This window comes from Phoca vitulina, unplaced genomic scaffold (genome assembly GCF_004348235.1).
Source record: "Phoca vitulina isolate PV1807 unplaced genomic scaffold, GSC_HSeal_1.0 scaffold25, whole genome shotgun sequence".
Lineage (NCBI taxonomy): Eukaryota > Metazoa > Chordata > Mammalia > Carnivora > Phocidae > Phoca > Phoca vitulina.
The window spans coordinates 29128241-29141001 of record NW_022589728.1 but is presented as its reverse complement, the minus strand read 5'-3'; the positions used below and the strand labels follow the sequence as shown (position 1 = coordinate 29141001).

The 12761-nt window shown below is 42.9% G+C and overlaps 1 protein-coding gene across 4 annotated transcripts in view; it reads left to right on the top strand.

Moving 5' to 3' along the window:
- Nucleotides 1–12761, top strand: part of TPD52 (tumor protein D52) — a 106289-nt gene that overhangs the window by 14637 nt on the left and 78891 nt on the right. The gene's annotated exons all lie outside the window — the stretch shown is intronic.

Here is a 12761-nt window from a genome sequence, read left to right as displayed (position 1 = left end):
TGGAGTGTCTCGGCTGTGGGATTCATGTGTGCAGCATGTCTGGATTTGTCAAATATTCTCACCCAGGTTCTCTTAAGAAACGATTTTCAGTCCAGAGTGGCAGGTCCCAAACTGGAGTCCATCAGCTATTTCTCTCGGATCATTGTTTGAAGGGAAACCATACCTTTCAGTCGGTTCTTCAGGTGATTTTTAAATGGATTGCTCATTGCTTCAGGGATTAAATGAAAATTTGGACTAATAGTAAAGATAACATAACAGGTGTCTCTTGGTTTAGGGGCTTTTATTTTTCCCAAAATTATAATCCATTCTCAAACTTCCTCTTTTTAACCTCCAGAAGGGACTCCAGCCCTGGTAGTCTTGCTGTTTTGCTGGTTTGCCTCTTGCTGGGGCTGTGGTCACTGCAGTTGGTCTGATGACGTTTTCCTAGTCTGATTATTCTATTTATAATGGCAACTGTAGCTGTTAAATTTGAAAAGCAGTGAACTCTGCTGAAACAACCAACTTTTCAAAGTGCACTGGATAACTTTGATAATTCCCTAAAATCCAAAGTGAAGCATAAACTTCAAATCACACATCTGTCTTTCAGCTCCTCTCAGTTTTCTCTTGGCATGCTGCATTTTTCTGTGGGTCTGTCATCCAGCTTTGCTCTTCCCCCGCCCTTTAGCTTTTCTCTCTTTTCCTGTCTTTCTTCTCCACCGAATTTCCATTTTCGTCTTCTCTTTTTATCTTTCCCCATTTAGGGCCATAAAATGGAACTCAAGAATTTTTTTGTTCTTGTTCTTTTTATTTTGCTTTTACTTAAGGGATTTATTCAAGATATTTTATGTTTCCTATTAGTGTTAACTTTTTTCTGTGGAAATAAAAAACCCCTGAGAAACAGATTTCCTAGTTTGTTCATTTATTATTAATTAATTTCATTGCTTTTGTGACGTTAACTTATAGGTCTTTTTCTCTTTTTGGCATGTGTAATGATTCAAAGCTTAGAAAAAATTTCAAATCATTAATTGGGACTTTTCAAAACTCACACTTTTTAACTCTTTGGGTCTCTGTATGGATGCTCAGCATAGCAGAAACACTTAGAAGCTGCATAATTTTTAAAATTTACTGGAAGATGAAGAGGAACTTTTGATTTTTCTTTATCAATTAAAGGAATTGAGGGAAGTGGTTGTTCAGTTGCGGTTCTAATCCTGTGCCATTCCAGGGTATGGACATTTGTCACATTGTCACTTCCACCTTGGACTGGCCACCAAACATGGGACATGTTGGCCACCAGCAAGTGCTCCAGCTCCCTGAGCTGAGGAAGAGGCTGTGGGGTGGGTGGCCCCTCCCATCTGGGCTCCGGGGGGCTTTCACCCACGTTTGCCCACGTGGCACTGTAACAGGAGCCCCCAGGCACTCTGAGAACTCTCCTGCTTCTCTTGACCCCGGGTCCTGTTCACCCAGTCACCCTTTTGCTTTTGGCAATAACAGGCAGTTTTGGGGAATTTTTTAAGTAGGCTCCATACCCAGCGTGGAGCCCAGTGTGGGACTTGAACTCATGACCCTGAGATCAAGACCTGAGCTGAGATCAGGAGCTGGGATACTCAACCGACTGAGCCCCCCAGGTGCCCCATTGGGGAGTTTTTAATGTGTGTTCATTTTCCCATTAATACCACTACCTCACATCTGTATTTTCTATGCTGAACAAAAGAAAAATGTTACTGGGCCCTTCACGGTGCGCCCCACCACAGAGAATGTGGTAGTTCTGCCCTTTTCTTTAGAGGTCGGAAAGGTGATTGGAAGGACGCAGAAGGTGAGATGGGGATGGTTTGGGCCTTTTAGCTTTGGAAGAATTTGAAATTCTTAGTTCTTTTCAACCTGTATCAAGTGGGAAGGAGGAATTTTATTTGGCAGTGATGCTCACAATCTATTCAGTGCACCCCTGGTCCTGGCCCCAGCCAAGCAAGTCAGGGCAGCAAATGCCTTATGTGAGCCTCCCTTTAGCTCTGCTCAGATGTACTCTTCCTTTCCCATCTTACCAGTGAGGGAGTGTGAAGTGTGGGGGGCTTAAAGAACTACCCAATATCCTATAGTTTACAATATTTCACCACCTCTCAATCATGTAGAAAGACCTTATTTTATTTTACTTTAATTAATTTATTTACTTTGAGAGAGTGTGTGTGCACTCCCGGGAGGGGAGAAGGGGAAAGAGCATCTCAAGCAGACTCCTCGCTGAGTGGGGAGCCCGATCCAGGCCTCCATCCCAGGACCCTGAGACCATGACCTGAGCCGAAACCAAGAGTCGGACGCCTAACCCACTGAGCCACCCAGGTGCCCGGAGAGACCTTATCTTAAATGGATTTGTTACAAACATACCTTTGCTAAAATGCAGATTTATTTAATAATCCCAGGTCTCCAACGTATGGAATTGTGCCTGCGAATCTTTGTGCTCACCACGGATGAGTGAAATGTTTGGATGCCAGTCCAGCAGAGCCTTTGGGTCTGTAGTTACAGTCTTGCGATTGCTGTTCTGGGGAGAAGGCCACGCTGCGATGTGGAAGTGCTGGAAACGAAGCACTCCCCTCACCCTTGTCTGGCCTGCCTGGGGAAACTGGAACACCTTTTGAGGAATTAGTTTTTCCCTTCCAGCAGAAGCCAGTGGGCAGCCCCCCTGGGGCTTATTGGGAAGCAGCTACGGCTGTCATTCACTTCCTTCTGTGACCTGGCATCTTGAGGTTCAAGCAGCTGTACTTAGTGTGTTTGGTCTTTTCCTGTGCTTTGCAGTAATTCTTCACCATTTTTTCCCCCGTAAATTAAACATCATCTTAGTGGGCGAAAATGTGTAAAAGCAAAGCAGTAAAACATTTCTTTTAAGTAAAAAGGCCTAGAGACCCCTGTCATCTTCAGCGCCCTTCTCCCACATTGATTTGTCTGTGTCCCAGCATCATCCTTTCTTTGAAAATACCTGTTAATTAAGGGACACATATACTATGGGAAACATAAGCACATTTTAATGAAAGTAAAAACCCAAGTACAGACCTCATTTCCTGTATTCACTAACATTTGTCCGCTTGCCCTCCCCCCTCTCCCCTGCACACACCCTGTCCAGTCACTATTCAGGTTCTTAATCACAAGCATGGACTCGAAACACAGGCTGCTTTCTTTGGCAGGCCTTCAGGATATCAAGTTTCCTCTGTTCAAAGGGAACCCGAGACCTGCTTGTGCCTGACTTCTTTCACAGAAGAGATCTTCTTTAAAGCTGGATTTGCCAGTCACAGTTTTGGATATTAAATGCAGTTGGTGTTGGGGGGGGGGGGTGTTGAGGAAGGGAGCATTTCGGACCTGGACCGAAAGGGAGCTGCAGCTGCCTTTGGTGGCTTCATGGCAGCCCAGGGGCGGTTGGCTTCCGCCCGCGTGATTCTGTCAGTCACTGTTGCAGGCTGGCCTGGTCCTCCCGCCCTCCTCCCCCCCCAAGGTCAAGGCTGGCCCCTCATCTCCGGGTGGAGCTGGAGCGGGGAGTGGGGAAGGAAAAACATGTTCAGGATTGACCTGCTTCTGAGGTGTGCAGCCGTGGGGGAGGTAGAGGCAGGTTCCTGAGTATTCAGGAATGTCTGTTCTAGAAGGTGCCCCAGGAAGGGAGAGGCCTCCCAGGGTTGCAGCATTCTGTTGTCGAAGTAACAGAGAGGTGCAGGGCTCTTGTTTATATTGCAGGCTGCTTATCGGTCAGTGCTCAGGCCTTGAAGGCCATTCTACCCCGTCTGGCTTTTAACTGGCTTCCTAACTCATTTAGGAATAGATCTGTTACAGTGGGGGCATGTTACAAAATGATCTCTTCATATAACTTACACCTTACACTGTGGTCTTTTTCTCAAGTTTTAAATCTGTTCTCTTTAGAGGTAAATCATGTTTTTCTTTATTACTTTTGATGTAGTGTTAAATCTTTTCTTTTTAAAAAACTGGATATTTCTGTTATATGAGGCTATAACTTTTTGTTTCATCTTCTCTAGGTAAAGGACACAAGCTTCTTAAATGGATGTAGCTAAAAATTTGGTCTTGTTAAAGGAAGAAAAATTGGCTGAATGGTGGGAGATGAGAAGGAAAACTGTGCTTGCTTTCAGGCTAAAAAGAGATGATTTTTCTCTGTACCATGGAGAAGCATGGCCCAGATAATTGAATGGCACACGGCTGTTTCTTTGTAGGCCTGCAGTCACTTGGAGCATGGGGTTCTGCTTGTGTCAAAGAACAAGTGGGTTGTGATGACCTCGCAATATCCAAGAGAATAAAGCTTGAAACTGAAGAAGCTGATGTCCCAAAACCCAGGAGTGAGAATGTACTCTTATTTTGCTTTTTCTCTTCAGTGAAACTGAAGAGTACTTGTTATAGAGAGTGAAACTTCTACTTGATCTCTTATCGCAAAGTTAAGGTAAGGATATCTAGGCTGTTTTAGATGTTGGCTTTTTAAGCTGTTCTAGGATGTGTGTCAAGGGTGAGGCCTGCATTTTAGACATCAGATCAGCTGTATTCTCACTTAAAAAATTTAGAAGTGGAAAATTCATAATTCTTTATAAAATACCACATATTTTTATTCCTAGTTTGGAACATGACTTGTAGCAATAATAGGGAGATTAAAAGGTTATCTCTTACGGACATCTCTCAGCTGAAAATTAAGTATAGCTAATCCTATTTTTATATTACAGGTTTCCATTACCTTATTTTAAAGTGGATTCCAGACTACCTTTGTGCGTTTATGTTCATAAATATTGGCAGTAATGGTTGATTTTACTTCTGTGAAGTTAATGAGAAATAAAATACAGGTGTGTGTGTGTGTGTGAGAGAGAGAGAGAGAGAGAGAGAGAGTTTATGCATTTCTAGGCCCCGCAACCTGGAAAGGAGATGTCAAGGCTTCGAGGGATAGTGGCTACTATCATTTGTCCCTAACATTTGTTACTTAGATTTCAAAGCCCTCTTTTCTGTCTCCTTTTCCCTGCTGTCCAGGCAAACAGCCCCAGCAAATATAAGATGACAGTGTGGGCTGGGAGCAGCATTGGCCCCTGCAGCGTGTAGGGCTAAGGAATCAACAAAACAGGACAACAAAAGACTTTGTGACACTTTAGCTTTTCCAAAACAATGTCTGCATTATTGTTTTTTTACTCTTTGGTAGGTGGCTGTCCAGCGTACAGGAGCTGACTGTTGAGCACACGCTGAGATCAGCTGAACTCACTGAGACACTAGTGAGAGTTCTGAAGTAAAATTCCTCCTTGGCTTGTTTTTCATGATTTTTGTGACCTCCAGCCTTTCAGTAGCTCACAGGGAACCTCCATTCTCCTATTCCATCAGCTTTTCCTCTACCGTAATTGCATGGCTAACCATTCCTCAAGTCCCCTCCTAGTATCTGTAGTATCTAAAAAAAGTTACTTTTAATTTATGAGAGCGATGCATGAATACACTCTCCTTGTCAAAAAAAGGCAGGGAGGAGAGGGAGAGAATGTAGATAAAGATATTTGCTTAGAGACCTCAGTTGGTGAGAGTCCTATCCTTTTTTTAGGGAGCTGAATACAGGTCTGTGTAGACCAGCAGTTCTCAAGCTTTTGCTTGCATCCAAGGGCTTGTTCAAACATACTGCTTTACGCAGATCGCTGATTCAGTGGTCTGGGGTGGGGCCTGAGAATTTGCATTTTTAGCAGGTTCCCAGGTGATGTCAACGCTCTGGTTCCGGGACCACACATTGGGAGCACTCCTAGAATTGATTTTTGCCTATGTGTGACTTTCAAAAAGGCAAATACTCTCATACTATATGCACTTCTATATTTTTCATCTGGCTGTCTTATGGAGAGCTTTCAAATAGTGATTTTTTTTTTTTTTTTTTTGAGAGAGCTGGGGAGGAGGACGGGGCAGAGGGAGAGGGAGAGAGAGAATCTTAAGCAGGTTCCATGCTCAGCTCAGTGCAGAGCCCTATGTGGGGCTCAATCTCACGATCCTGGGATCATGACCTGAGCTGAAATCAAGAGTTGGACGCTTAACCGACTGAGCCACCCAGGCACCCCGTGATCATTTCATTCTTTTTAACTGCTGCATAGTGTTTCAGAGTATAAATATGCTTTAATTTAAATTCTGTTAATGGGCATTTTGGTTCTTTACAGTATTTTTTAAAACTGTTATAAGTAAATGCTGCACTGAATATCTTTGTTTATTCCTCCTTTAGGCAAGCATGTTGGCCTAGGGTAATATGGAGAAGTGAAATTGCTGAGTATGTATATATTTTATTTTAGTTTTGTTCTGATTGATAATGTCACCCTGACTCTTTATGATGTTCACCACATTAACACCTAGCCCTGAGTAATTTGTTTTATTATCCTCCTAAGCTGGGCCTAAACCAGAGTTGCTAGGAAAGTTGTAAAAATGTGCTGATTGGGCTCTTTGGAAATTCATCCTGAAATGGGCTTTGGGCTGCTGGCCAATCTTTTTTCATTTTTTGTAGACTTCCTAAAACTGATACTCAACTGTTTTTTCCGCTCTCAGTACACTCGATGGATTAAGAATTGCCCTCAGTAACAACGGCTCACTTACATCAAGTTTCTAGAGGATATAAGTCCAAAGGTGTCTTTTTATGTGAAGTCGTTGTTAGACTTCTCCATTCTGGATGTTCTTCCCTCCTGTCAGACTCTGCATATTGATAACCAAATGTAGCATTTCTTGCGTCCTCCACTTTCTAAACCAGTTATTCCTCTTTTCCTGTTTTGCCCTGGGCAGTGATATGTGTTGCGTGAGTCTGGCAGGTGTCAGGTGGGGCTGCAGTCATAGTTAGGTGGTGGCAGGGTAAGTGGGTGTTACATCTCAGCACTACCATTGCTAATACGTTTGATTTCATAGATGGGTAAAATTAAAATTAGGGGTGGGGAGCTCACGCTGAGTTGTCAGTTCCTTGTTTTGCCAAATCATTAAAATCAACCAACATAAAGCCCCACCATCTTTTTTATAAATGTGCGATTTTTAACACCCCCTCTCAAATCAGGGAGGACATAATGTGAGAGTAAAGGACATTTACTTTTAAGTTCAGTTTCAAAAAAAATTGTTTTTTCTCCTTTGTCTCTGGCAGTTGAAAATATTGATTAGTCTGGAGTGATCCTAGTATATATATATATATAGAGAGAGAGAGAGAGAGAGAGAGGGACCTGCCATTTCTTGAGTAAAAAAATGTGATGCATGCGTGAGGTTTTCCTAGTTTCCCATGCTGCTGATGGTGCTCCCCAAAGTGACTGCTGGACGTGGGGGTGGTCCTCTACTGGGCAGCTCTCCTGAAGGAGAAAAATTCTTAAGATCCTTGGTCCCTTGTCCCCAGTCTTTGAGCACGTGCCGGGTGCCAGGCATTGAGCGAGGTTCTAGATAAAAAGAAGCGGAGGAAGGAGTTCTTGCGTTTCAGCAGCTCCCGGAGAGTCCTGCTTCATCTATACCATGCAAACTGCTTTGCGTTGAAAATGTGTTCAGATTTGTGTGATGACAACTGCCATGTGTGCTCAGAGATCACTTGCCGTCCAAATCTACTTAGATCGGTCACTTTTGGCTACAAGCTGTGCTTAAACAAGGTTGCTGTTGTATCTCTGAGCTTCTTGGGAGCATCTCCTTTTAAAGCCAAGAAACTCTGTTGTGAGGACACCCGAGTATCTATTACTTACTTTTGTGCTTTTCTGTTCTGGGATGTGAAAATACCCAATAAATGATAACAACATTTGTGCTGATTTTAACAGCAGGGCTCCCCCAGAATAGAGTGAACCTCGTCCTCCTCCTCTAGGAGAACTTCAGCAGAGCCTGAGGCAGTTGTACATTTGGAACCTCATGTGATGTGTGGAAACAAATTAAAAAGTAACCCACAGAGTAAGTCATTACAGTGTTAATTCTTTCCAAACAACCAAGATCTAAGGGGCTTATTAGGTTTTAAATAGATAATAGTGCTTTATTAGATTTTTTTTTTTTTCTGTTACGACTTATTGGATGAGATGCTGAAGGGATTGAGATGACCTAAAAAAATTGAAAACCCTTCGGTTTGATTAAAACGGGCACTGAATACCATGTGGAAGGCAGTTCCACAGCCTCAAGGAACCAGTTGTGGGTTTATTTCAGAGAACCTGATAGAAAAGGTATTTTGAAGAAAGGGCAATAGGCTCTAAACCATGTGTGCATCCCATAAACTTCCCCCCAAGACCACTATCTTGAAACCTAATAAATATTTAATATAAGGGGAGGCATCTGAGGCTTTTCCTAGTGCTAAGGGGCTTGCCGCAGTTGCTATGGAAAAGCTCGTGCTGGTCTCAGCTGTGTGACAAGGACACTGCAGACCTTTCAGGAAGGGGAGCAGGAGTGGAAGGTCATTGAACCTCAGTGAGCTTGAAGGGCCCTGTTGGTTCTGATGAGTATTGATCGGTTTCTTTATGGTTTCCCATATTGTAAAATGTCTGCTGTTTTTTACTGTTCAGTATTTTTTAAAGTCCTTATTATACTTGGAATTTGGCTTCCATGTTGCAGAATCCTAGCCTTGTATGTTGGTAAAATTAGGATGTAATTTAGTTACTAATTATTTGTATTGTTATCATGATATTCTTCATAATAGAGAAAAGGACAAAATATTACACAAAACGTTTGCCTGACAAGGATTATTTTCATTTGAAGAAGCATAAATGACCTGGTTGGTTCTGACCGTTCCTTGAACTTGTTTCTTTAAAGCTAATTACAGAATTTGTTATATATAACTTAAATATTGGAGTCTTTTCCATGGAATTCACCTTACAGAGTAGTCTGCAAATAAACTGTGACTTTTATGATTGTTCAAAAATTTAATATGTATGTTTCATGAATGAGAGCATAAATAACATTTTTTTGAAAAGTGTTTTGTTTTTTGTCTGCTCTGGTGCTTAATACGGTGGAATGTATTAGAATCTTAATAAACATTTAACACGTGTACTTCATGTTGAAAGTGGAACTATCCAATCCTCAGTAGGTTTATTAATCTTTATATACTCTTAGTCCCTAGAGTAGGTTTTTGTGATACCTATAAATTCTAGAAATGATAATTTTTGGTTGATTGATCTGTTGGTTGTTTTTAATGTGGCAGACATTGCTAACTATGAAGCTGAAAAAAAGAATTAGCCTGGACTGTGCTTATGGGTGGCCTGTTGCTAAGTTTTAATGAGTTCAAAGGGAAAATGTGTGTTCCAAAAAAATAACCAAACCTTTTTTTTTTTTTTTTTAGACTTAATTTATTTATTTGAGAGAACAAGCCAGGGGGAGAAGCAGACTCCCCGCCGAGCAGGGAGCCCGATGTGGGGCTCAATCCTAGGACCCTGAGATCATGAACTGAGCTGAGGGCAGACGCTTAACCAACTGAGCCACACAGGAGTCCCCAAAGTAACCAAACTTTTAAATTGGAGCTGTATATGGTATATAAGTGAATTTGAAGGTTGTCTTTCCAACCCTAGAGCCTCTTTTTTTTTTTTCTTTAAGATTTATTTATTTTAGAGAGAGAGTGTGAGCAGGGGGAGGGGCAGATGGAGCTGGTGGGGGGATGGGTAGAATCCTCAGGCAGATTCCCCTCTTGAGTGTGGAGCCTGATGTGGGCCTGGATCCCAGGATCCCGAGATCATGACCTGCTGAAACCTAGAGTTGGCTGCTTAACTGACTGAGCCACCCAGGTGCCCCACCTAGAGCCTCTTTTGGGAATTATAGCAACAAAGGAAAATAGAGATGACTTGACTTTGGGTCCTCGTGTTAGGGTTTAGACCCTCCTATTTGGGGCACAGCTCCTGAAGGCTGGCTCCGGTGAGGGGAAGAGAAGGGAATGAGATAACAAGCAGCCTTCTAGATGTTTCACATGAACTTGTAGATTGTCTCATTTAGTCCTTTCAAAAGCTGCCTTAGTAAGTTACAGTAATTTGCAGGTGGGAAATGTGAAGGCCCAAGAAGTGGATGCTTCCTTCCTTGGTCTTATGGTTCCTAAATGTGGAATCAAGATGCAACCCAGATCAGTTCGTGCTCTGTGACCACTGCCGTCAGCTGCTGGGAGTCATTGCAGCTGACTTGGGGAGTGGTGTTCTGTTGACTCCTGAACCACCTGCTTTATCTCACTTCCTCTGTGAATGTGTGAACGCATGTTTCCGTCAATTATTCCTCCTTCTCCATTCTCTTCTGGTGGGGTTATAAGAGAAAGTGTAGGGATAGGGAAAGGTAGGACAAGTTGAGTTCTGCCCGGGACCAGTCTGTTTTTGTTTTTTTTTTTTTTCCTTTTTCCTCTTTCTCTGACTCTCCCCATTTTCCAAACGCGGTCCCTGACTACAGCAGGCCCTCTCCACAGTTAATCAAGTTTTTATTACTGGGGATCAGCCCAACCCTAACTAATGGCCAGTAATATCACTCCCTAGTTTTTTCTGTACACAGATGTGGGATGGCTGAGAATCCTTGATTTGACTAGGCCAGACTGGTGTTAATGAGAAGATGGAGACCTCATCTGTGCCTTGGGGAGCTAATGGCTGGTCTGGGATGCAGGCCTGTGAGTCTTCACTGTACCATAAGACGGACTGCCCTCATTGTTAAAGTGACTCACACAATTTGAATTAAGGGAAAGGAGTAAGTAATTCCGGTGAGGGAGAATCCAAAGCATTTTCACAAAAGATAAGCCCCACTGGATCTCAACCTTTAGAATTTTGATAGGTCAGCTTAGGAAAGAATATTCTAGATAAAGGTGATATGGAGATTGCCTTACATATGGTAACAAATTCATATGTATTTTTTTGTTGCCTAACATATTATCCTAAAACTTAGCAGCTTAAAAAACAAACAAACATTTGTTACCTTACACAGTTTCTGAAGGCCAGGAATCTGAGACTGGCTAGCTACATAGTTCTGGCCCAGGGTCTCTCAGGAGTTTGCAGTAAAGCCGTTGGCTGGAGCTTTAGTCATCTCAAAGCTTGACTTGGGTAGTCTTTGGCAGGAGGTATCAGTTTCTTACTCCATGGGCCTTTCCATAAGGCTGCCAATGACCTAATTTTCATCGATCCTACAGAGAGAGAACCCAAGAGCTGTATTTTATTGGTCGTACAGATCGTCCCGGGTACAGTGTGTGACTTCCAGCAGTGAAGCCTCTTGGAGGCCATCTTGTGGGTCACCATAGAGGTGACCTGGTGTGTAATGTGTGGAGAGGTGCAGAGCCTCTGTACCTGGAACTTAGGCAGTGAGGAGTGATATCTGGGAGGTGAAGTTGATGTTGATGTGGTGTGAATTCCATGAGATTGAATGTGATGTGGAATTAACCTTCAAACAGCTTAGTCTAGTAGGAGTTATATTTTGTACGTAAGTATGATCCCAGGTGGAAGGCAAAATGCGTACAGAGGTATGAGTTATAAGTAGAGCGTTCAGAGGTTATTGCTAGCCGGCAAGCAGAGTCAGATTTGTTGGGGAGGTGGGGTTTGTGTTTGAAGGAAATGGTCCAGGTGTTGCTCACATTGAGGTGAGGTGGTGTGGTTCATCGGCGCCTTATAATGCTGTGGACTGCTGTTAATCTCTTTATTGGTTTATTCTTCCTGCCAGGATGAGAGAACCTGTAATGAATACTGGATTTTAAGGTTAAATTTGAGGAAATTTCACTAGTTGGTTTGATAGTGTTGACCCCTCCAGCTTTTTTCTATTTTTGAGGAAGAATGGCGGATGATAGAAATGTTTAATTTCTTCGAACATGGAGCACTAACCATTTCATTTATGTCGTATAAAATTTGTTACCATATGTAACCAGTGCGTATAAAAATAGAGTACCTGTGGGGAATTTGTGTGTGTGTGTGTGTGTGTGTGTGTGGTGTATCTAACTGAGCATCAGTGTGTGTGTGTGTGTGTGTGGTGTGTGGTGTGTGTGGTGTATCTAACTGAGCATCAATGTTTGTGTGTGTGTGGGTGTGTGGGTGTGTGGTGTATCTAACTGAGCATCAGTGTGTGTGTGTGTGTGTGTGTGTGTGTGTGGTGTATCTAACTGAGCATCAATGTTTGTGTGTGTGTGGGTGTGTGGGTGTGTGGGTGTGTGGGTGTGTGGTGTATCTAACTGAGCATCAGTGTGTGTGTGTGTGTGTGGTGTATCTAACTGAGCATCAATGTTTGTGTGTGTGTGGGTGTGTGGGTGTGTGGGTGTGTGGTGTATCTAACTGAGCATCAGTGTGTGTGTGTGTGTGGGTGTGTGGGTGTGTGGGTGTGTGGTGTATCTAACTGAGCATCAGTGTTCTGTGTCCTGCACTGTGGTGGTTTTCTGTAACCATAGGGAAACCTTCACCATTGTTACCCACAATAGATTACTTTTCAGAATTCGTTAATCTCTTCAAGGCCATTAAAGGCTTAGTGACTAATGAGTAAACCCACTAAATACTACCTTATTGTCTGAAAAAAAGAGTTAATGTTCCCGGAAAAGGTGAGCTGTTCTCTCTGGTTAACAAGGTGGAGCCGGGTGTTCCCAACGGTTCAGGCTATAATAAGCGCTTGGTGAATAAGAAACGATGTTATTCTGGAGACAACTGTTAAGTAATTAGAACTTACCTCATTTTAATTAAAATTTTCTAACTCTAACCTGTCTTCGCAACCGTTGAGCGAGGCACAGGTACTTCATCAGTCAGGTTCCGTTACCGACTCTGAGGGTGACCTCAGGGGAACCTAGGATTTGGGTTTAGAGAGGGCTCACGTTCTCTCCACTAAACAAAGAACATTTACACAGGCCGCTGAACCAGTGTGTGTGTGTCACAGCTGGGCCAGTGCTGACA